The sequence below is a fragment of the Phalacrocorax carbo genome, chromosome 11 (assembly GCF_963921805.1).
Source record: "Phalacrocorax carbo chromosome 11, bPhaCar2.1, whole genome shotgun sequence".
Lineage (NCBI taxonomy): Eukaryota > Metazoa > Chordata > Aves > Suliformes > Phalacrocoracidae > Phalacrocorax > Phalacrocorax carbo.
In genome coordinates this window covers 20,189,433-20,215,886 of record NC_087523.1, presented here as the reverse complement: position 1 = coordinate 20,215,886, position 26,454 = coordinate 20,189,433, and the positions used below count along the sequence as shown (strand labels likewise).

The window sequence follows — 26,454 nt, the reverse complement described above, 5'->3', positions numbered from 1 at the left end:
TAAAATTTAAAAAGAATCACTCCCATCGGATATGTCCATTACCTATTTCATGTTTATTTTCAACATATTGTTGGCAATGTGTCTAAAAAGGTAGCGTCACATTCCTTTTCTATAAATTGGATTTGTAGGAAATGACTGGTGTAAATCCTAGCAGACCGAAAGAATTACATTTGTGTTATCACAGAGATTGTGAACAACCTGGACAAAACAATAGAAATGAGGCAATTATCTGTAAAAGCATTACCTCTTCATTTACTCATGTGCATCTGTGAAACCTGGAAGAGTAAGAGGCTTAGTACAAGCCTGGTTGCTGGCAGATTGTGCAAAGTTCTTTATATTTTTCAAACATATTAAAAGAGGGATCTGAGGAAAAAACATTTTTGAACGCTCACTTATCAATGGCTGCTCCAGCACAGGAGTAATGTATAGGGAATAAATTCAGAAACAGTGGAAACTGAAGTAGCTAATTAGTGCACAAGCCTTCTTTCTGTCAGGTCAGGATTGTTTTCTACAGCTCATACTTTTTTCCTTCAGAAATACTTGACGCAGTGGGATCATTATAGTTTCTTTGGCAACAGTTAATCAGAAGAATGCTTCTCCAGCAGGACTCAGTGCAGACCCTCCACTGGAAATTAGGAAGGTAGATAATTTGAAGATTCTCTGTGCCTACTGCCTGTCTGCCTTAACACCAGTCATGGTTCAGTGGTCTGTCAAATGGAAGGTGAATTGAAAACATGGGTGTGAAATTCATTCTCAGCTACTTCTGAAGATGACACAAAAATTTTTATACCATTTTAGAGCCATAACTTCTTGTTGGGATGAGCTAATTGGGAAAAACAACAAGAAGAAAAAAATCTTCCTTAACAGCAAGCGGGTTGTGAGACCTAGTTCAAAATATTATTGCGAAAGAGGCACTCATTGGCTCACAACAGTGGCCAAAATGTATTCAGGTCTAAACTTCTTGGAAAAAAAGAGATTGCAAAAAAAGGCCACCACCCCCATATTGAATTAAAAAAATAAGAGCAGCAAGAAAAATAAAATATTTGCAGGTGGTGTGGAAACTGCTTAAAGACATTAGAACTATGGGATACTTGGAACAAATGCATACCACTTAGCAGACATGCTTTACAAAAACCCAAAGAAGTCCAGAATGCTTAATAACAGGCCAATTAGAGAATGAGAAGAGTTAGAGAATTAGAAAATTAGTAAAGAAGTAGAAGTACAGAGACATCCTCCAAAAACTGAAGTTGTTTCCAAATGGAGGAAAAAAAAACTATAAAGTTTGGCTAGTAAGATTTTAAAAGGAAGTAAGGCAAATCAAAAATAGTTCTGAGAAACATTTTACTAAGGCAGAAACACTATGAATGAAATCCTTTTTCAAACACATCAAAAGCAAGAAATCTTGCCAGAAAATCCGTAAGGCCTCAAGTGATGAGTGTGCACCAAAAGAAGACGAGGCTGTAGTAGAAAGCTAAACAAACTCTTCACGTCTTTGATCACCATGAAGGAGTTTATGAAGTATCTTATGTTAGAGCCTTTCTTAAAAGGGAATGAAATGGAGGATCTGTCACGAAGCAGGATGTTAGTATGAAAGGTGCTAGAACAAATCCATAAAACAAAGAGTGACAAGTTATACGCCAGGTTATGTGTTCCTAAAGGATGTACTGACTACGGGATGTAATCTGTAATTTACAAAAGCATTGGTAATTCCTTCCAAGGAATGGAAGGTGCCAAATTTGAGTCCAACTTTCTAAAAGAGCTCCAAGATGGACCTGTACATCTGATGTCTCTCCTACACAGATTGGAAGAAATGATACTGAAGAACAGAATTGGTAGGTTCTTGGATAAACCTGACACGTTAGGGTAGCCTCAACACAGTTCTTTAAAGATAAGCTATTCTTCCCAAATCTGTTAGTTCTTCAAAAAAGACAAGAATCATGGAGGTAATGAGCCTTGCTAGTGAACAATTCTTCTTCCACTAAGTGAGTTCCGTATAATTTCAGATTTTGCTAATCCATGATTCTGGAATTATCATATTGGAAGCAGTTAAGCAGTTTTTATATGAAACAGTTTATTTAAATGTACAACCCCAAGTACTATTCCAAAGTATGTTAGTGGAATAATGAGACTCTCTGCTTACCTCTTCTCACTTCTTTACCCAACCCAGCTACTAGGAATCTTTGTAGCATTTTGCTGGCATTTTTGCTGGCTGAGCAAAATTAGACTTCCAGAACAGTAAGCTGAGCCTGACTCCCTGAAAATACATTTTCTTTACTTAGAAAGTATCATTTGCACAGGGAACAAAGGAGTCCGTCTGAAACATATCAAAGATTTTTTGCAAGACTCCTCCTTCAGTTGCTTTCCCTGGAGCAAGTCTTTAATTTGCATAAGTCTTGAGTAGTATGAGCAGACAGAATTTCCACTTTGTATTGAACAAATTATAGCCATACTCTACATTGTCCAAATATTCCCTAAATATACATTTGGATTTAGTTCAAGCAACATCCAAGTGCAACTCATAATTTCTCTTCAAAAGCCCGGATATTCCTAACAATTTCTCACCCTTCATCTGCAATACCTCAAGTGAACTCACTCATGCTCCCCAGCCCTTTATATTCCAGAAGGAACATATAAAACAGAAATGCCAGATTGACTCAGCGGCAATGACACTGAACTCCCATGCAGAGTTCAAGCAGTTTACATCAAGATGACTCATTAAAATACCTTTATTTTCTGAGGATGGTTCCTAGAATATGCAGCTCCACTCCACCCACTTACCATATGGAAGGGGAAATTTTAGTTAGTTTAGATCTTACAGAACAAATTGGAGGCAAAAAGTGTAGCTTTGTTGAAATAGCTGGGATCAGCTATTACACCTGTGAGATAAACTTAGATACATGGGGTATTTTCGGTTCTACAATCAATATTGCTAACCTTTAAAATTATTGGTTGCTGGAAATCTTCCCAAATAGTTGATACTAAGAACAATGAATTAAAATTGTAATCACCATTAAATGGCAAATAGGATTATGTATCTCCATATCTGTATGGAGACAGGAAGTAATTCTTAGAAGTGACTGCTTTATAACTTCTGTCAAATTTACTCAGAATATAAGAACTAATGATAAGTAAAAATGTATTAAGCTTTCAGAAATACATTCAGCCATCTGGGTTAGGCCAGATTTTCTTTTGTTTTCAGCAGCCAATCAATTAAAATCAGTTAAAACTGATAGTGAAGCACTGGATGATTTCAGAATCACTGACAAAATGCACAGATTTTTATAGTGAATGATTTCAATACTGGGCAAATAATCACCACAGAATGAAAGTAGAATTCAATCTCCAACAAGATGAAAAGAGTTCACATTTTTCTCATGGAATTTTCACATGACAATCATGTACACTTGCATTAATATCCTTGCAAAAATGAAGCCAGACAGCATATTGCTAGGCCACCTTTCAAACTAACCTCATCCTGTGCCACAGAAAACTGATATTTCTGTAATGACTTCAGTAACAGACTAAAATGAGGTCTACAGGTCCTGATTACCCTTGATAAAATGAATAGTCCTTAGTTTTGCAAATGATCTTGCTGGGCTTAGATTAATGCATTTGTAATTTTCAAGGGTTTATGATTTATTCCCCTTTAAGGTTACATAACCAACACTGACAGATTTCAAATAGAATATCCTCTATTAAAAAACCCAACAAACTACTACGCTTTTTTAATTCATTGATTCAGAACATATGTAACATTACTGAAATCATAACACGTTTATGCTCTGCAGGTTCAAAATCTCACTGCAGTGCTGTCCACAACACTGAAGGGCAAGTCCAGGAGGCAGCAGAAGGCAATGTTCTTGCAAATTTCAGTAGCCACTCTACTGAATAGAGACCAAAGAAATGATCCATGGCCTATGGCAGTGATTAAAATTAAACTGGTAGGTTCACTCTCTTGTTAGGTTTATCAGCCTTCACCTATTGCATGCTGCACACAGCATCCTTGTTAACAATGTCCAATTAACGGCTCAAAGATTTTGCAGGTATGGTGACATTTACCGGAAGAATTCCCTCAAGGTCAGTGATTCACACTCCACTTCAGCTTTTAAGCTGGTACAGCAGTACCTTTAAAGGCCTTCATGCAGTCATACAGGTCATATACATGGTTCTACAAGACCATGAATCTTTTTGAATAGTGAATGGTTCTTGTGAAACACAGTATTCTCAGCTTTTGTTAAAGTTACCAAAATGTGTAGTAATGTTACCCAGATGTACAGAAGTTTAAGGAACTGTCACTTAAAACAAGGGAAGCAACTGATACTAGCCAAATCCAGACAGGTTCTCATTAATGCGATGCCAATGAAGTTGGATCATGACTCAACATTTGAGGGTTTTGCCTCAGCAAGGATTGAATGAGAACTCAAAGATCACAGAATCCCAGGTTGCACGGGACCTCAGGGATCATCTAGTCCAACCTTTCTAGGAAGAGCACAGTCTAGACAAGATGGCCCAGCACCCTGTCCAGACGACTCTTGAAGGTGTCCAACATGGCCGAGTCAACCACTTCCCTGGGGAGATTATTCCAATGGTTGACTATGCTCAATGTGAAAAATTTCCCTCTCATGTCCAATCAGAATCTCCCCAAGAGCAACTTGTGTCCATTCCCCCTTGTCCTCTCCATGTGACTCCTTGTAAAAAGGGAGTCTCCATCTTCTTTGTAGCTGCCCCTTAAGTACTGGCACATGGTGATGAGATCCCCTCCAACCCTCCTTTTCTCAAGGCTGAACAAACCCAGTTCTCCCAGCCTATCCTTGTATGGCAGCTTCCCGGTCCTTTGATCATCTTGGTGGCCCTTCTCTGGACCCCTTCCAGCTTGTCCACATCCTTTTTGTACAGTGGGGACCAGAACTGTACACAGCACTCCAGGTGTGGCCTGACAAGCACTGGATAGAGTGGGATAATGACTTCTTTATCTCTGCTGGTGATGCCCTTTTTGATGCAATCCAGCACCCTGTTGGCCTTCTTGGCCGCAGCAGCACACTGTTCGCTCATGTTGAGCTTCCTGCCCACCAGGACCCCCAGGTCCCTTTCCACAGAGCTGCTCTTCAGCCAGGTGGATCCCAGTCTGTGCTGCACTCCCGGATTATGTGTTCCCACATGGAGGACCATACACTTGTCATTGTTGAACTTCATAAGGTTCTTGTTAGCCCACTCTTCCAGCCTATCCAGATCTTCCTGCAGAGCAGCTCTCCCTTCTGGAGTGTCTACTTCCCTACCCAATTTGGTGTCATCGCAAACTTCATCAGGCTGCACTTGATCCTGTTATCCAGATCACTTATAAAGATGCTGAATAACATTGGGCCCAATATTGGTCCCTGGGGGACCCCACTTGTGACAGGTTGCCACTTGGAAAAAGAGCTATTTACCACCACCCTTTGGGTGTGGCCTGTCGGCCAATTCCCCACCCACTGCACAGACCACTTGTCTAGGCCATAACGCATTAATTTCTCCAGGATGAGGCTGTGGGGAACTGTATCAAAAGCCTTGGAGAAGTCCAGGTAGACAATGTGTCCACCCACCCCATGTCAACCAGGCAAGTCACTTTGTGAAGCACGATCTGCCCTTAGTGAAGCCATGTTGGCTTTTCCCAATCATGTGCTTCATTTGACTTGTGATGGCCCCCAGGAGGATTCGTTCCATAACTTCTCAGGGATTGAAGTAAGGCTGATGGGCCTATAATTACCCGGATCCTTTCTCGAGCCCTTCTTGTAGATAGGGGTAACATTTGCCTTCCTCCAGTCCTCTGGGACATCCCCCGTTCTCCACGACTTCTCAAAGATTATAGAAAGTGGCCTTGCAATGACATCAGCCAGCTCTCTCAACACCCTCAGGTGGATGGCGTCAGGGCCCATTGATTTGTAGGGGTCAAGCTCCTGCAGTAATTCATGTACTAACTTCCTTCACTGATGGTGGGTTGGTGTTTGGATCAACTGGGAATTTCAATCCCAAAGCCTGGGACCCAAAAGTGTTGGTAGAGACAGAGGTGAAGGAAGTGTTGAGGACCTCTGCCATTTCAGTATCATTGGTGACAGACTCTTCTAATCTGTTTAACAGTGGGCCTATGTTTTCCTCCTATTTCTGCTTGTGGTTGACATACCTGAAGAACTCTTTCTTGTTATTTTTGACATCTATGGCCACTTTCAAATTGAGCTGGGCTTTTGCTTTTCTGACTGCATCTCTGCACACTCTGGCAATGCCCTTGTAGCTCTCAACTGATAATCCTCCACTTCTCCATGTCTCCTATGCTTCTCTTTTGGATTTGAGTAGACCCAGGAGGTCACGGTTGAGCCAAGGGGGCCTCTTGCTCTGCTTACTTCCCTTTCCTTTATAGGAGATAAACTGGTTTTGTGCTTCCAAGAGAGAGTTCTCGAAGAACTCCATTGATTTTAATGGGAACTGGGAGTCGGTCTCAGGTGCTCAGCACATTCACGCTTTGACCTACATGCTGAATACAAAAATACTCCTAAAGCTGGAGTTTGGATTTATTAAAGTACAGTGGACTCAAGAAGGCCTGGTTTGCCCAGTTCATTCTCAATATAAAAGGCTTTTTACTCTGGATAGACCCAGGCAGAACCTGTGTTTATTACAATCCCATGGGGATTCTGCACTTTGCACCACTCCACCTCAAATTCCTGTCATACCAAAACTGGAGGAATGTAATTACTCTTATCCTGATAAATACCTCTCTTGTTTTTTAAAGAAAAACAGGACTTGCTATATATTCATAGAATCATAGAATTGTTAAGGTTGGAAAAGACCCTTAAGATCATTGAGTCCAACCACTAACCTATCACTGCCAAGTCCACCCCTAAACCATTTACTCAAGCACCACATCTACCCTTCTTTTAAATACCTCCAGGGATGGAGACTCAACCACCTCCCCGGGCAGCCTGTTCCAATGTTTGACAACCCTTTTGGTGAAGAAGTTTTTCCTAATATCCAACCTAAACTTCCCCTGGCGCAGCTTGAGGCCATTTCCTCTCGTCCTATCGCTTGTTACTAGGGAGAAGAGATCGACCTCCACCTCGCTACAACCTCCTTTCAGGCAGTTGCAGAGAGCCATAAGGTCTCCCCTCAGCCTCCTCTTCTCCAGGCTAAACAACCCCAGCTCCTCAGCTGCTCCTCATAAGACTTGTTCTCTAGAGCCTTCACCAACTTCGTTGCCCGTCTCTGGACACGCTCCAGCACCTCGATGTCCTTCTTGTAGTGAGGGGCCCAAAACTGAACACAGTACTTGAGGTGCAGCCTCACCAGTGCCAAGTACAGGGGCACGATCACCTCCCTGCTCCTGCTGGCCACGCTATTGCTGATACAAGCCCGGATGCCATTGGCCTCCTTGGCCACCTGGGAACTGCTGGCTCGTGTTCAGCCGGCTGTCAACCAACACCCCCAGGGCCTTCTCCTCCAGGCAGCTCTCCAGCCACTCCTCCCCAGGCCTGTAGCATTGCATGGGGTTGTTGTGACCCAAGTGCAGGACCCAGCACTTGGCCTTGTTGAATCTCATACCGTTGGCTCCGGCCCAACGATCCAGCCTGTCCAGGTTACTGAAGTGATAACCGTTCCACTGACCCGCTGGGGTATGGTGAGATCAAGTACAAATAGCCATTCTGTTTGAATCCATGTCAAAGCAATTCTGACTGGGGATAAATTTTCAGAACAGGTCTGTTCAAAGTGTCACCAGAGTTGCTAGTTAAAGGAATTTTAAAATCCTATCCATTTCATTAGGGAATGAAGCAGTATTTGAGCTCTTATGAAAATCTGGCCATATGTAAGTAAAACCTAGGTAAACATATGTATTACAGTGGACTCCGCAATAGTTAAATGTAGCAAGCTGATAGCCAAAGTGTGTATATGTGCACACAGACATATTTATATACTAGAGGGAGGGAACCTATAGTCTTACCTTTAAGGCTTGGAAGGTAGTCCTCTTTGCACTTATCCTTTTATCTCAAAAATTTAGACTGAAATTTTGATCGTGGCTTCAGCAGTATATTGTATCACTTAGCAGTGTAGTATCAGCTTCCAGTTGTGTCCTGTAAAAACAAAATAAAGGTGTTGCAAGTAGCTTTTACCAAGATATCTGAAGTATGAAATACCTGTACAATGTCTTGCATCACACACACCAGCTGAGAAGGATTTTACAAGCATCACTTACAGTACATGACCATGGTTTTCTTTAACTTTTGTGTACCTGGACCAGCACACTCTGTAATAATTTCTCATTGGGGCTGCAAGCTTTGTAGCTGCAATAGTTTGGCTGCCCCTTTTTCCTGTCTCCATCTAGTACTGCTCAGTTTTCACTAAAGCCTAGAAGGAAGAATGTCTTTCTTGCACCCAGTTTTCCCTTTACATAACTTGTCTTTTCATAGCCAGATTGCATTTTGAGGAAAAATGTGGTATATAAAATACTGGGAAGCATCTCCAGTTTTGGAAAACGAGCCCAAATCTAGACCTCACCATAGGAGACATTTATGAGGCTCAGAGACAGAACAAGACAACTTTAATTTCAAATGGCAGTAGCACTTTGCTTGCCAACTTATGGAAAACTAGAAGGAAAAATCTGAGCTACAACACAACTATTAAACCTGCTCTAAATTGCACTAGGGTCCATCAGAATCTGACAAAAAGGGTACTGTGAGACTTATGGCCACTGCTGTCCCCTCCTGCTGTCCAGGTCAGAGTATCAAATATTTATAGGTAACAGAAGCTGGAAAATTAGTTCCTTTTCCAGTGATAGTTTAAATAAAACAGCATTTTAAAAAGTCAGAAACACAAACAAGAAGCAAGGAAGGGTTTTTTGTGAACAAATTTTCATGTGTTTTTAGTCAAAAGCAATTTTTCTTCCCAGCTTTTAGGTGTCTATTATTTTTCCCCAAATATCTTTTCCCCTTCAGAAAAGAAAAATAGATCATTTGAGAATAGTCTAATTTAGCTTGAAATAAATTTTCATTAAAAAATAATTTTTAAGCATAATTTTTGCATCAGCTGTAGATGGAGCAGTAACCACTCCACACGATAGATTTAGTAGGACTACTGAGCAAAGGTCACTCAGATGACGAAGGCCTGCAGGGCTAGAATTATGGTTTATTTGCTGTCTGAAATTGTTAGTTCTGGTCAGCTTGTAGCATATTCTGAGCTCAGTTTGCATTTGGCTCAGACTTGAACGCTGGCCGTCAGTAGGGAGGCCACAACAATTAACTGGTTAGCGGGATGACTTAACAACAATCAAATGCTAACTAATATTTCTCCAGGCCAAACGTACCTGTGACCACTTAAGGAATCATTTTCTGGTGAAGAACCATTTACTTCCAGCTGGAAGTAGAGAGTTTTATCACTTGCTTTTTTTAATAAGAGAAAATCCTATATGTTTATTAATGCAGTACCTGCCTTCAGATCTGTATGAAAATGTTTTCCTTTCATTCCCTGAATACTGTAACATACTTAGCATTGTCTGAGCATGTGAACTGTGGTTCTATGACCCGCTGAGCCAGCACAATAGCACTGCAGCAGTGCAAGCAGCCATACCTTTCTTTCGGACTTTCCCTACTCTCTGTGTTATCTACTCCCTCTGTTCTGATTATTAAGTTCACCTTTCGCAGAGCTAATTTAATTAACTAAAACTGTGGAAGATGCCACCTTTTCTTACCATCTATACACTTGGCAAGCTAAAAGGGAACAAAGAGCGGTCTTGCAAGCGATAGTTGGCAAATAAAGATAAGTAGCTGGAGTATATGGCCAGAATGAGAAGGGGAGGGAGGGAAGATAGGTGAGAAGAGCATCAACGCGCTGTTATGCCAACTCAAGCCATGTTGTGAAGTGATACCGTGTGGCTGCCACTTGAGTTTGACATACATGCAACCCACTGCCAAAAAACTGTGATCCATTTTTTTCTCCTGTGCCAGTCTCAATTGTGCATTCCCATCACTTCCCTTCTGTCTGCATTTGTGTAGATATTTGCTGAGACTGATCACAGAACTGATCTGGCTGAAAATCATGCCGTTGTTGGGTTGATTTTCAGTTCATTTCCCTCACCTGTACTGGCACAAGGAAGGTGATGGAAGCATACACTTAGGGCAGGGCTGCCCCTTCTGGCAGCAGCTGGCACTTAGGTCATCTTACAGCACCTGTGGAAGCACACCTGGCAACTCAAGAAGTGAGTGAAGAAATAAAACTGACTGCAGAGGTTTACAGTCAAGCTGGGAAAATGGTGAACATCAAGCAGGCAGTTAAAATGGTTGCAGTGTTGTAGCGGTTTTTTAAACACTCTTCCAGTTTGCATAATGGGAGCTCTTCCACTTAGACAGGTGAAGGTGTTTTCAATACTTATGTATGTATGAAATCTATTTTGACAGTGTATCTGACTGCCTGGAAGCCTAATTTAATCTAAATTTGTTCCTGAGAAACAATATACTTTTAATGGGATAACATCTATATAGTGAAAGTACACTCATTAACTCACTGTACACTGTGATGCTTGTTGGCACAGCTTCTGCTAAAGAAACCCCTTCCATCGTTAGACAATAACCCACACTCAGAGCATATATAAACCCACTGAAGCCTGGGATGGTCTCTCCTAAATGTTGAACACACTGACCTGATAATTTTAATCTCACATCAGACTAATTAGGAATTATTTAGTACCGGCAATGAAATTGGAATGTGGTAAATTTTCTTACTGTGAGGAAAGAATCAAGCTCACTGTTTTCACTTTGGGAATGTGGATAGCAGAGTGCTGATGAAACGTAACTCTAAAGCAAATTAATTAGGTTTTCACCACAAGTATAAACAACTAAATTGTTTCAGGGATATAAAATGGAATCTGTTTTATCCTTCTTCATTACATAGATTACAACACATTGATTGTAAAACAGTCAAATTTCCCTGGCAAAGCCAGTGCATCTATTTTTATCTGTTGAGTTACTTCTTAAATTATACGGGAAAAAATGTTGTACTGGGCTTTGCAACCTGCTTCTCTTATCCTAATAGCTTGCTAACTTACATTCCATAAGCTTCATCTGTATATCTTTCATTTAGAGCTTTATGAAATCAACAAACTAAATCAGTGAAGCATATTAATTCTATACAAAGGTCTTTAGTCTCTACACTGAAACAGATTCATCCTCATCTAGTAGTCTGTTTCTGTGGTCCTTTGCATGGGCAGAGTAAAGCGAAGCCGAAGGCAAAACCCAAAGACAAATGGGCTGTATGAATGCCTGGAACCACCTAACTAACTGCAGTGGAATAATGGCAATTGAAAGAAAAAATCCACTATGGGACATGGAACACAAGATAAGCATTACCACCCCAAAACATCGACGCATATACCTTTTGCTTCACAAGTATTGGAAGAAAAATAGTTGGAAGGTGACCTGATGTCATTGGAACACTTAGACAAGAGATACAAAAACACAGACCACAGAAAGGAGAAACAGAAATCACTTATCACCTCTTTTTCTGATTATATTTTCAATGCTTTGATAATATTGGTTGTTCCTGACAGATATAGAGATCAGCAGATGGTGGGAGACTGTTACTATTTTGCAGCAATGATACATTATTTTACAGTTTGCCATCAACATTTTACAGTGTACTTTTTAGAAAAGGGGTTGTTTAAAATAAAAAAAGCTTCATCACATTATTGTCTCGTCCAGAACGTTTTACAAATAAATGTAAAACTACCCAGAATATTCAGTAGGATTCAACTGACAAAATATTCCTACTTTTCCCCTTTGATATTTGAGAAGGTGAAGTGTTAAGAATTACGTTGTCTCATTTTAATGGGGCAGCACTTGTTATTTGGTAAATAAGCATACTGTCTGCTAAGTGTTGACTGAAACCCAGGCTAGGTTTTGAATTTGTACTAAAACCTGGAACCAAAAGGAAGTTTTGATCCGAGTACCACATACACGTGCAATACAAAACATCACTGTAAATACAGGTGGGTTTGCATGACAGTTCAGTACTCTATGCTACCTTAAACTGCAAGAGCAATGGTACTGAGTGTTCCCTAAAATATCAGCAGTCCAACAGTCAACCTTTAAAAAAATGGCAAAACTCCCACTGACTCTAATGGAAGCCAGATCTGGCCTTTGGTTCGTCTGTTTTGTCTAAACAGGGAATAAACGAAGTTTCTTCAAAATGTAGCTTTAATCACTACCGCAGTTACACAGCCTCACTGCTCAAGCTCCAGTTTTTGCAGATATCTTGGCTAAATGTCAAACAATTCCATCAGCTCTTTGAAGACAAATATTAGACAGAGGCTGCATCTGAAGTAATTTCCCCAGGCACCGTTCAATTAACCTACTTGGCTTAAAGGTGATGCAAAAATCAATATTTTGTAACAGATGCTTGTGTTTCAGATGAAACTAATCAACAGGCATCAGAGCAATTTAAAATTAAAGACAAATACAGAAAAAGTTAAAATATCAAGCAGTTTGGGTACCAAATGTATTGCAACTTAAAACAGCTCTGTTATTTTGGGCAAGATATTCCCCCAGTTGCAATTTCACCATATCATTGGTTTATTAAATTATTTGTCACTTTTCTAAAATAAAAATAACTACTGTCATTTTGGAGGAACTCACAAAACAGGTGCAAATTCCCCCTGTTGGTCCTACAAGAGCTGTTAATGAGAACTGTGCGTTAGGTTTCCTCTGAGTATATCAATCTGAATAGACCTTAATATTTGGAATTTTTCTGTTCGTCTTCCACAAGCAGTTTGTCTCCCCCTATTCCCTTTAACTTTGTACATCCATAATGAGACAAAAGCAACAGGAGACCCAGCTCAGAGCCCAAAGGATAAATTTTAGCATCAGAAGGTGTGCTACTTCATACCTATAAATGACTCAAGGAGACATTAAACATGTCGGTGAAACAAATATCAAAAAACATGGCTGCTTGAACAAGAAGTTTCCTATTCACAAGGTTTTTAACTGGAAGGAATGCCAGTCATCAGGAGGAACTGTACAAAACAAGCAGATTCTCATTTGTATTTTCCTTTATACTCTAAATATACCCTCCAATCAAATTTGCTTAAGTAAACCATAGGACCTGCAGAAGCACTTCCCTTGAATTGTCTTGCTTCCATAAAATCATTGTCACATTTCTGGCCAGTGCCTAGTTCTCTTTGGTTGCACTAACAATTTGCTCTCTGGCAGCAAAGTGCATTAGCAACTTACTTTCTACACTTAGTGGGAAGAAAATAAACATTTTTCCAAATAGATAACCCCAGTATGCTACATATGGGCTCCGCTGCGTGCAAATTCTTTACTTTGGTAGGGCACTGTGAAGGCAACCCCTCCTCTGTGCTTCCTTTGCAGTTGTCAGTGTGGAGGTGGGATAGCCACGGGGATTCTGGAACTGCCAGATGTCAGTTGCACACAAAGGCTGCCGCTCATCTGCGCTCCCCGGTGACAAAACAGTAAGTCTGCCATCTTTGCTAGTAAAGGCTTGCATGGAGGATATCATCTACTCTTCCTTTTCCCAAATATTCTCAGCCCTCAACCAGAGCAAAAGTAAAATGTAAGAACTGATTGCGAGTGCCTCCCTCCCTCTAATCATTTTAAGGAATATCCATTAAAACAGTGATGTTTGGTCCCAAAGATGAGAAGAAGGGCTTAAAAGAAAGCCCAGACACAAAATTCCTTTTACCTCTACTCTCTTACTGGTTCTATTTACTTACGGAGACCCAAAGCTAGGTTAGTGTTTAGCCTCTTATGTACCTGCCTAATCTATTTTTCTGTTGACAAGCTATAACCTGTGGCATGCATCTCTTGTAACAGAAAGCATGCGAATCTTCCCACAACGTTTTTACTGCATTTACCAAATACTCAGTAGGATGAATTCTCATTCCCACTACAGTCATTAACAACAAACTCTGCATTGCTGCAGTGTAAATACTGGTTCACCAAAGAACACGGAATCTGATTGTTAACTCCCATGATTGTACTAGTCTGCCAATGAGGAATATATTTAAAAAACACAGTAGTGAGTATGAGGGGAACACAAGCTGTGAGCAATTTATAAGAAACTTTATGTTTTTATCACCAAACAGACAAGAAAAGTAAATATTCAGAAAAATCAAGCCTTAAGATATTTTGTAAATTGTTTTTCTGCATTCCTTCAGAGTTTATATCAAAGCGAGGAAGGGGACTATAATCTTTAAAAATATTTTTTCTCTCTTAGAAGAGGTTTAAGGATATGAAGATTCTCTTCAGAAAGAAGACAACTAAACCAACTGAGTCAGAAACATGAGGGATTTCCTGGATGGCCTTTGGATTTATATTTCAAGATTATTTTGCAGGGATACTGAGAGATATTCCTTCCTTTTAGGCACTAAAACAGATCAGATAATAGGATGATTTAGGGTACTGGTAATAGGCTATAGAACCTTACATATCTAAACCTCCAGTCAAATCCATCTAACTTATTCAGGGATCTGGGTGGCATTTATTATTGATCCTAGTTGAGTTCTTAGAAAGTAGACAATTTCCTCAATAAAGGTTCAGCCATTGTTGCACCCAATCAGGAAAATGAAGATACAGATAAGCTATCTATAGGTGAAATGCTCTCTCTGCTCCTGAACAACTTAAGAACGTCTAAAAGACAAAGTACAGGAAAAGCAAACATCTGTAATTGTGCTTTTAAAAATGGAAGTGAATATGCTCACACAATTATAACAGGCTCTGTCCCTAAATATGTATCTGTTAATAAACACTGTAAAACCTCTCCCTATTATTTAAATTTCAACACATTAATACACCATTGTGCAAAAAATGGTTTGTTAAGGATAGAGCAGAGCGTCCAAGAAACCGGTAGAAACACTATCAAAACAGCCCAGAATAAACCAACATGTCAATGCTCTGTTGATTTATTCCAGAGCAGTGCACCTGGAGCCACCAGCTGTCACACATATTCCAGCTGGAGTAACAGCTGTTCGCTCAATAGTTGTCATATTGTCTGACACAAACAATTGCTTCTTAAATTTGTCATCGGTGATTCTCTCTGGGGTTGGAAATAGTGGAAAATGTTACGTTTTGTTCCTGTCCTTAGGCTTTGAGCATTACTTCTGATATAATGTGCAGGGTTCTCAAATGGGATGTTGTGCAGCTGTGCAACTTTAGTCAAAATTACAGGTCCTGTAGCATCTCCAAAAAGGTCAAGTTCAAGGTGGCTCGCTGTCAGCTAAGGACACCTAAGTAAGGAGAGGTGGAAAGTAATATTTAGCTAATATTTAGATCAAATTATGTGGCAGAGAAAATGGAAGGATCTGGTCAGATCGCCAGGCTAAGAATATGACACTAACAAATACATTTTATACAAACTATGGGGGGGGGGGTGGGGAAGGGAGAGGGAAATTCCAGACCATGGAAAGTAAGGAAGATGTTACAACAGTCAGGGCTGGGGAGTGACCTTAGAGAGTCATAGTGGGGTGGAAAGAACAAATACGTTTATTCAAAATGTTATTAGGGAATGTTTTGCAGGAGCAGTGGAATTTGAATACTAGATGAATGAAGCAGCATGTTATTACAAGGCTGAACAACAAGGAGGACTGTGGCGTTATTTCCTGGGAAGAAGATATCCAACAGGAAATGAAGCAACATTATGTGATAGGAGAAAGCTTAGAAATGGAAAGTAGACCTGAAAATCTTCCAAGGACGGACAAGCTTTGAAGAGGAGAGTTGATGAAATCACCATATAAATGTGCGTAACAAGAAAATGTGGAAAATTAAGACAGTCATGTAATATCTCTGATGAATTGAGAGAACAGAAGTGTACCCATCAAAATAGATGTTTTATGAACTGTAAGAGATAAGCACCAGGAGCGAAGGTAATGAAAAAAATAGATCAAGATACATAATGAGAAAATCACTTTTAAAGTATATTCCAATGGGTAATAATAGAATCAGTAAAGCACATAATGGATGGGAAATCTAGTTAGCAGAGACAGTACTCGCCAGACAATTATCCACCTAATTACTTCTTTGTAAGTACTGTTTGTGGCACAGGAGAATATGGCATGAATGAAAATATTCAGCATGTTAACTTAAACCGCTCACAACACACAACAAAACAACAGGCGTGAAAACTCTCTTCAAAAAACCCTTCCACTAAGAGCATGCACTATCAGAAGCACGGGTGGGTTATGAAGCTCTAGGGCAGAGAGTGCTACACAAGCAGAATAACCCTGTCCTTGAAAAGAACCTGCTTTCCTCTCAGCTCTATGCATCCATGGCTTGCTGATGCCTCATCACAGATTTGCTTCTTTGTTTTTGGTCTAAGCTAAAGAATACTATATAGACAATTTTTTTTTAAATTATCCTTTTGGATTAACAATGCGGACTTATCATAATAAGTCACGCAAAATGTTATTTCTCCAAAAATGGGATCTGATTAAACATCGCTAAACTCAAGGATTTTTGAAGGGGAATCTGTGGTGTAAAGGAACATGGTCAAAACAAACAGCAGATACCTGTGTCTCCATGATTCAGTTGAAGAAGGATAAGTCTTTTACTGACCTTAGGTTGACTGATGCCGATCTGTAAGTTCACTGAATATAGAAACGACAGAGAGAGTTGGAAAGTCAAAGAAAATCCAGTTGTATTTTCATTGACATGATTGTTCCTCACCGACAGGTGGCACCTAAGCAACGCCCTGGAGCAGCCTTCTCCACAGCACCCACTAGAGACGCCAGCACTGCGTATTTCCACACTCCGGTAATCGTCTGAGGTCAGACGCGGGCTAAACATTCTTAGACTACCAAGCAGTATATGGTTTGTGACTGAGGTCAAACATCAGGGTAACATTTAGTCATCACGTGTCAGAGTAAAGTCTAAAGGACATAATTTGGTGCAATGTATTTACTTTCTACCAGTGGAAGACCTTTGGTTTCGAAGAGTAAGGAATGAAAAATGGGAAGGTATATTTGTAAATATTGGCTGCCATAGTCATACACCCAGATTTAGTTGTGGATAGAAGTGTGGCTTTCAGTTGTCTGGGCATTCATTTTTAATGTACTGATCACAGCAAAACACTGATGCAACAAGATCCTGGATAGTAGGTGGCAGAATTTCTTGTCCCAGAACTACCAAAACTTAGAGCACTTTTATTCACCTTAGATGGGGACCTGAAAGCTTTCTTATTTTGCAAAGCTTGTAAAGCCTTTCAGACTGGGCTGGAACACCAACAAGAGTTAAAAAAGCTTAGAGTACCGAGAAAAAACTTTATCTAAAGTTGTTCTTACAAACTACATTTTCCACTGGCAACTACCAGCTCAGCCAAGTACTCAGGCTTCCCAACAGCAGCTGCATAACATCTGCAAACTAGTAAGTAACAGTAATACAAATCCTTTCATTCCGAGCACAGCACACTCTAACTGGGAGAGCAAAAGAACCAGCAACCTCACAGAGTCCAGCAGGGGCGTTGCGATCTGGTAGGTATTTGATGAAATGATGGTGAGAACCTGCAAAAAACGAAAGAAAGAGACTCCTCTAGAAGGAGAAAGAGATGATACTTGTGTCTTTAGTGAAGATTCCTTCTCATTATTAAAACATCCATTCCTGAGATAGAAGGAGCAAAAGGAGAGGGAAGAACAATATTTATGTAAAGGTCTGACAACACTGGAGAATAGCTTTTCTTTTTGGAATTCAGCAGATTGTACAAAATGTTACATATTTTCAAGAACATTATGGGGGAATGTTCTTGAACATCAAAATGTTTTGTTAAGGTACCTAAAAGAGGCGACACACATCCCACACAGAGCTACGGCTTTTTAGTACATTAGGTTTCTGTCTAACATCCTAGCCATGAAAATAAAATAAAATAGTATTACTGAAATTTGGAAATCATATCATAATGAAGGATCTTCAAACACAGACCATACCTTTGAGTGTCCCACAAATACAATTAATGCAAAAGTGTAGGAAAATACTCAACAAGCGAATTATTTTTATATTTGCAGATATTTGGAATAAGACTGTGTGGCACTTAAGTACAGAATCAGAATAAATGCTTCCAAGTTCTTTTTCAGTTTCAAGCGGAAAGACAAGAAGGTATAATGACAGCGACGGTATGCATCTTAGCACACTCAACTGCCGAAAAAGAGTAAAATACACTTATATTCACAATGATGATAATTTAAAGTGGGCTTTGGAGCATGCAATAACCTGATAGATGAATATGGAAAGGGAATTTTGGCAGTATTTACACTAGATGCCCCAGGCATCACAGACTGTTGAGAACCAAGGAAATTTTGTCATTGATCTGTGAAGGCTTCTACACACATCGAGTACATACTTCTATAACTCCTATCACAGAGAGTTCTGCAAAAAGAATATCTCTTCCTAGCAGCTTAAGTGAGGCTACAATGCTAGTCTTTTGCCAGAATGAATCACACAGCCACTGTGCACTGAGAGCAGTGCTCACTGGTGCCCTGGTGTATTCAGCAATGTTCTATATTCAACCAAGACCAAGTATTAGTGTCAGATGCTTTCTGGTCGGTCTCATTTGAGAAAGGAGATAGAAATGTGCACAAGGGACATGTTCTAATTTTTATTTTTAGACAGATCTTTACAACCTTGAACAACTATCAAGGAAAAGAAGAAGCCAGTGCCGTAAACAAACTGTGAACTAGAAAGTCTAAGGCTATTCTAATTCAGACAAAGGATTGGTGAAGTAAATGCATGGGCTTCCTCAATTCCATTTCTGTGTTGCCAGAGTATGTCTCCTGTAACCACCTACCTGCCTGTAGGTACCGTCTGCCTACTGCTGTGAAAAATCTCAGTGTCAGTTGCTTTACAAGTCTGTCTGACTTTTGAGACCGTATGTATGCAGGTCAGAAATATGACAGCATCCTAAAGCAGTCAATGAGAAATTTTAACTTCACTTATAAGTCAAGTCTGTACACTGCTTTTTTAATGTGTCTTAGACTAAAGTCATGGACACACAAGAGGCTATTTTGGGAAAATTCTAGCTGCCAAAAGAGTTGTGGAATAACATAACCCCTTGAATAATAATAAATTTGCCATGTTTTGAACTTAAGCTTGTATCTGCATCCTCAAGCTGGCATGACCTCTCTGCAACATGTGACATCTGTTATTGCAGGGGCCCTGAAACGGCACAGGTTTACTTGCCCCAACACCAGCAGCTGTTCCAAATAAACTGACGCTTATCTCTTGTTTGCACTGGTGGACATCCAGTCCCTGAAAACTCAGGCAATGTGGCCGCTTCCTAACCAATGAGAGGGTGTGAGTGCCTTGAAAGCAGGCATGTATAACAGAAGAAAATTTTAATTTGCATCCCTTAATAAAATATGCCTTTGTACTTATAAGTCCAAACATGGAAGCTTGCATACACAAAGCACTTTGGATACAGAAAGAGAGAAAACATTCTGAGCAGTTACATTGTTGTAAATCCTGAAATCAAAGTAGTTACTCACTGAGTTGGGAATCTAGCTAGTGGAGTACTGTCTGTTTTTATTTATTCCCTAAAGATGATTAAAGTTAGTAGCCTCCGTACAATGATTAAGTTTCATGATGAACTTGGAAGGAAGATGGTAACACTAATGATGAGGACCGACCTGCTTTCTCTGTCTACACCACTGATTTGCAAAGGAACCTGCCCAGGTATTTGTCTCTCATCTCACAATTGTTTCTACTTACCTCATGGTATTTCAGTTCTTGAGGCACTTTTGGAATGGAAACATAGGGTTTTTTCCAGATGAAAGTAATAAAAAAAAGGAGATAGTCCCCTTTCACACTGCTCTGAGAGGGAATCCTCCCGGAAGTTACCAGGCACACCACATATGCATACAAGCTCCTCCACTTTGCAAAGACCTCTCAGCAGCATAGTACAAAAAAATGAGACATAATCTGCTTCTGCCTGTTGTTCTTTCCTTGTCTTGATAGTTTGTCTGTCAGAACTGGGTTTTACATCTCTTTGTTGATTCTCTTCACTTTCTTCTTCAGCTTTGGTGCTCTTTTTGTGTCTTGTCCTTCTCAGCCTGCCTTCTCATGGAAATTTCATTACTTAACCCCCTCTCTTTTCAGCACCTCACCCCCCCTTCATTCGCATATATTTCTCCATTTCATTTACATTTCTTCCTTATTTTCAACATGTCTTTGCCAATATCCCAGCCACAGTTCCCCAAAGGTACATCCTAGGAGCCAAACCATTTAGTTGCATTGTGTTAAGAGACAGACGAGAGCTTTTCAGCTATCAAGATTCTCAGCAGGCGATGCCTGACTGCTGGCTGCTGTCGAGTTTGGTCAGAACACGCAGCACTGCCATGTCAAAAATGGAAATGGTAGTTCCAAAGATCCACCAAGTCAGATGTGTCCATGTGACAATAAAAAAGATAAGATCTTCAGAAGAATAAAACTATGAAATGCTTGTTGTCTCCAGCTGGCAGAGGAGAGGTTGTGCTTGAACTCTTCACCTCTGGAATTGAGGACAGCAATTTGGTAAGGTGATGTTGTAGTGCAGCCATGCCTGACCTCGCTCCTGGATTCACTGATGACTGCAGTATGAGAGTTAGAGAAGGTAAACAAGTTGACCCGTGCCTGGGCGCATGGATGGCTGGGGATGTGTTAAGAGCTACACGGTCCACTGTTGGAATACATGGAAAGCAAAAAATAAAAGTAGGAACGGGGAGGAGCAGCAACAAGCAACATGATCTTGGTTTTGTCAACACCAGCAAGAGGAAGCTCCCACACTCCAGTCTTTGGCAGTGTCTGTTAGTATGGGGTCTGCCTGCTGAGATCACCTCTGTGGGACCAAATTTTGCTATAGATGCCCAGACTGTGAAGAGAGCAATGGTTTTTTGGATGCTTTTGAAATTAAGTAGACAGCAAACTATGGTGTACAGATTCAGTTGCTCTAAGTCAGACAGCACCTAACACCAAATAACCTTTCACACTAATCCTCAGCAGAAATGTGAGGAAATTGGCAACAACCGTTTCAGCAGAGTATTTCAATTACTATGAAAACCACAGTCATAGATTTTACTGAGGGAAAATCACTGGGAGGAGTACATGACATTGTCATACTGCAGGGCAGAATGCTAGGAGGGAGGATATCTTATTGCAAAGTGAAATGGTGAGGTAATGGTAACATTATTTTATAAACTGCATACACATCAATGACAACTTTAAGCTTAATGTACTGGAATGTCTTGAAATAACAGAAAAAGAATTCATCTGACCAGATAACAGGCACAGAACACTGTTAATGACAATGCCAGCAATAAAACCATGAGGAATTTTGTAGGCTTACATTGACCTGAGCTGCAGACCAACATTCCTTGTGTGTGTGTCAAACAGTTATTTATTTCTTCCTCCCCAAAAATGTTAGTATAGGAAAATATAACAACATATCAGATGAATCTACCATATGCTATTGTCTACTAGCAATGAAGGCTCATGAAAATCAGGCCCAGATTGTGCTGTACATTCTGTAAGAAAATACATTGGAAGTTACTGAATGTACTTAAAAAAGTAGTGCAATACAAATCAAAAGAGTAACTGTGACGTGAGCACTCTTACTCTGTGAGTAAAGCATTCAGTCTTTGTACTTCCAGAAAACTGGTGAGACTAGAGAAAACAGAGATGCAGCCAGAACCACGTCTAGTATGAAATCACAGAATGGCAGGGATTGGAAGGGACCTCTGGAGATCATCTCGTCCAACCCCACTGCTTGAGCAGGCACACCCAGAGCAGGGGCACAGGAATGCATCCAGGTGGGGTTTGAATGTCTCCGGGGAAGGGACTCCACAGCCTCTCTGGGCAGCCTGTTCCACTGCTCCGTCACACACACAGGAAAGGAGTTTTTTCTCATGTTTAGGTGGAACTTCCCATGTTCCAACTTGTGCCCGTTGCCCCTTGTCATGTTGTTGGGCACCATTGAGAAGAGTCTGGCCCCATCCTCCTGACACCTGCCCTTCAGATATTTATAAGCATTGATAAGATCTCCCCTCAGCCTTCTCTTCTCCAGGCTGAACAAACCCAAGTCTCTCAGCCTTTCCTCATAAGGGAGATGCTCCAGTCCCCTGATCATCTTGGTAGCTCTCCGCTGGACTCTCTCCAGTAGTTCCCTGTCTTTCTTGAACTGGGGATCCCAGAACTGGATGCAGCACTCCAGATGGGGACTCACTGGGGCAGAGTAGGGGGGAAGGATAACCTCCCTCGACCTGCTGGCCACACTCCTTTCAATGCACCCAGGATACCATTGGCCTTCTTGGCCACAAGGGCACAGTGCTGGCTCAGGGTCACCTTGGTGTCCACCAGAACTCCCAGGTCCTTCTCAGCAGAGCCGCTTTCCAGCGGGTGTGCCCCCAACCTGTACTGGCGCATGGGGTTGTTCCTCCCCAGGGGCAGAACCCTGCACTTGCTTTTGTTGAATTTCATCAGGTTCCCCTCGGCCCAGCTCTCCAGCCTGTCCAGCTCTCGCTGAATGGCAGCACAGCCTTCTCATGTATCAGCCGCTCCTCCCAGCTTGGTATCATCAGCGAACTTGCTGAGCTTACACTCTGTCCCTTCGTCTGGGCCACTGATGAATATGTTGAACAGGACTGGACCCAGCACAGAGCCCTGGGGAACTCCTCTAGTGACAGGCCTCCATCCAGACTCTGCCCTGTTGATCACAACCCTCTGAGCTATGCTGTTCAGCCAGTTCTCTGTCCACCTCACTGTCTACTCATGTAAGCCACGCTTCCTAAGATTACCTGTGGGGATGTTATGGGAGACAGTGACAAATGCCTTACTGAAGTCAAGACAGACAGCATCCACTGCTCTCCCTTCATTGACCCAGCCAATCATGCCGTCATAGAAGGCTATCAGGTTGGTCAAGCATGATCTTGCCTTGGTGAATCCATGTTGACTATTTCTGATAACCTTCTTGTCCTCTACATGCCTGGAGATGGCCTCCAGGATGAACTGCTACATCACCTTTCCAGGAATGGAGGTGAGGCCGACTGGCCTACAGTTTCCTGGGACCTCCTTCTTGCCCTTTTTGGAGACTGGAGTGACACTGGCTACCCTCCAGTCCTCAGGCACCTCTTTGTGAGGATCCAGTCTGCCTAAATGATCATTAACGCAATCCTCCTCAACCAAGGTGAAAGCTTCCTTTCTCCAGACTTTCTCTCTCAGCTCTGGGGGCTGGGATACCTGAGGGCCAGCCTTAGCAGTAAGGACCAAAGAAAAGTCATTCAGTAACTCCACCTTCTCTGCAGCCTGCATCACCAGGGTACTCACCTCGTTCAGCAGCGGGCCCATAGTTTCCCCAGTCTTTCTTTTACTGCTGATGTATTTGAAGAAGCCCTTCTTGTCATCCTTGACAACCGTTGCCAGATTTAGTTCCAAATGGGCCTTGGCCTTCCTCATTGCATCTCTGCATACCCTGACAGTGTTCCTCCCAAGAGGCCAGTCCATTTTTCCACATATTCTAGACCTCCTTCTTCCATTTGAGTTGTTCTAGAAGCTCTTTGCTCATCCATTCAGGTCTCCTGGCTCCTTTGCTTGACTTCTTCCTCATAGGGATGCACTGATCTTGAGCTTGGAGGAAGTAATACTTGAATATTGACCAGCTCTTTTGGACCCTGCATCTTCTAGACCCCTAACCCATGGAATTCCTCCAAGCAAGTCTTTGAAGAGGCCAAAGTTAGCTCTCCTGAAGTCCAAGGTTGTAATCCTACTTGTCACCCTGCCTCTACCATGCAGGATCCTGAACTCCACCATCTCATGGTCACTGCAGCCAAGGATATCCCTAACCCTCACAGCCTCATCCAGACCTTCTCTGTTTGTTAGTATAAGGTCCAGCAGCACATCTTGCCTTGTTGGGGTGCATGAGGACCCACTATAGCCATGCACACCCTTGAGGTGGTTGGTCTTCTGATTGTCATCTCCTGAGACAGGTAAGGCACCTCTTTCGCTGCTCTGGTTGGCCTGGTTTATTCCCGCATTGGATGTGATGGCATTAGCATTGCCACTTCGGCCTCCACCCCAGTCCTTCAGTTTAAAGCCTGCCTCACCAAGTTGGACAGCCTGCTGCCAAAGATTCCCTTGCCCCTTCTAGATGGGTGGATTCCATCCCTCCCTAGCAGGCTACGGTTCCTGGGGAATGTCCCATTGTCATAAAACCTGGTATGATGGCACCAGCCATGTAGCCAAGAGCTGATTTGCGTTATTTGTCTGTTATTGGGTGCCTGGTTTTCTCCAACTGATAAAATAGAGAAGATAACTTGGACAACAGAAGATGATTTGGGCACCAGATGATGATGTTGATGATGACACGGTTTGTTAGTTTGCCCTTCAATAAACCTTCCTGCATGGTAAGTGAATGCCCATTCATCAGTATAATATAAAGAAGTTCTGCTAAAACTGGTAACTACCATTTAGCAGTTCCTGTCAGCTAGTACTGTTTAGGGTTGTAAAAGATCATGGCAAGGGTCAGTCCTGACAAACCCCAGAACCGTCACCAAATGACAAGCACCTCAAGCAGGGTTGTTAATGAGTTAATTATGTTATGTCATGCTATTAATAATGTTGCCACTGATTTCTGCAGGAGCCTGGTGGTTCTAAAGCCATCCTATGATCTCTGCTGCCTGTTATCTGACTCCAGCACTGGCCCAGCCACATACCAGTCTTTGCTCAGCTTTTCACATTGCAGATATTTTCTCTTACAGGCCTTTTATAGTCTCTCTACAGTCAACCTTGACAAAGCCCTCCCAACATCTTCCAGCTGCCTTCAGCTGTGCTTGGGAGGCATCACATCACTTTTTATCACACTACTGTGGCTCACTATCTTTTTACTGGCAAGACTGCTTCTTTTTTTTATTTTTTTCCCTGCATACATTATTTCTCTTGGACTTTTCAAGGGTTTGATTTTGTAAAATACTGAGAACTTTCAATTCTTATTGGCTTCTCTGGAATATAAAGATGTCAGCACTGTGTGGGACAGACCCATTGAGCTTACCTAGGTTCTGCTCCTGCAAACCCTCAATGAGTTTGTTATGCTGTCAGGATGTGCTCTTCTTTAGAAATTCCAGGTGTACACTTTGACAGCAAATATTTTAATGGAACTATTTTAAATGTTCTCCTCTTCTATTTTGATTTCTTTTCTACTTTATTTTTCTTTGTGTTTAACTTAGACTTCTGAGTTTCTGTGCTTTCCCAAAATACTTCTACTATATTTTATCTTTTTAAATGCTTCCTGTAATGCCATCTTCACTCCACCTTTCCCAAATAATGTTTTTTCAAATGTCTTCTCATTCAGAAACACAAGTGCTTTATGTACTGTATGATAATGCTGTTCAAGCAGCACTTTCATTCAAGTGGAGGAAGAGCTACAACTTGACTCTCCTGTTACAAAGCATTTAGAACCTTAAGAAGCAACAGACACATCAGGCTGATGTTTCCAATGTCCTCAGCCTCAGCCTAAGGGTAATGCAAAATGTGACGACATTTGGCAAAGTTTCATATTGCTGCTTTTTAGATTTTGGGGCCTGAAAACTAAATCGTGTTTTCATCATTACGGAATATTTTTGATGTTTTCCTTTACCACAATTGACTCAAAAATAGCTTCACTGTTGGATTTCCTTTTCCTTTTAATCTATTTATCAATTAAGGAAGTTGTAATTCTTAATAAATAAGCACATAGGCCAAAGAGGAACCAGTGCTACTCATTGTTTAGGGAAATAATTTGGCATTTAATGAGTTCTTTATGGGAGCTGAAGAGGAAAGTAATAAACAATTCATGCTGGGAGGGCCCTTGGCATTCCTTCTAGCAAGCACAGTAGTTGTGTTTTTTTATAATACAATCTTGCATATTTGCTAAATCATATGTCTTCATGTTACCCTGACTGTTGTTAGATGATCAAATTAAATCCATATGTAAAACCAAATGATTAGAAAACAACTAAAATATTATATATATATGAAATGCTCCTTTGCCGAATGCTCTCATGAGCAATAGTTTAAGGATAAAGGGAAATCTGAAAGAGGAATTATATCAAAAAGTGAAATTAGTTAGGGATTCTTCCATTCATCACCACAAATCCAATCCAGAATTACTGACACTGGAGAAATAATTATATGCTTAGTGGAGACTCCTCTGTGTTTCGTATTGTTGTAGTTTTATTATTGTTCCTATTCTCCCTGCTTTGGGAAAATAGTCATGGAAACAAAGTCTAGACTTGGAAATTTAGCCTTCCATTGATTTATAATCTATAAATAAGAGAGGAGGTAAAAGCAGAAAACCAACAAATAAAGGCTGAAATGTCATAAGTGTTGAATCCAACATATACTAATAGATTCTCTTAAGCTTCTTAATTCGGTTCAACTGATTCTAAAATAATTTTGAATTGCTCTGTAAACCTGTTTGTAGCAGAAAAATTATTCCAAA

The 26,454-nt window shown here is 41.0% G+C and overlaps 1 protein-coding gene across 1 annotated transcript in view; it reads right to left on the bottom strand.

The window, feature by feature from the left end:
• Positions 1-26,454, bottom strand: part of NXT2 (nuclear transport factor 2 like export factor 2) — a 65,377-nt gene that overhangs the window by 10,232 nt on the left and 28,691 nt on the right. The window contains exon 2 of the mRNA XM_064463349.1: positions 7,964-8,093. The gene's annotated coding sequence lies outside the window, so the exon portion shown is untranslated. The remainder of the gene's footprint in view (positions 1-7,963; positions 8,094-26,454) is intronic.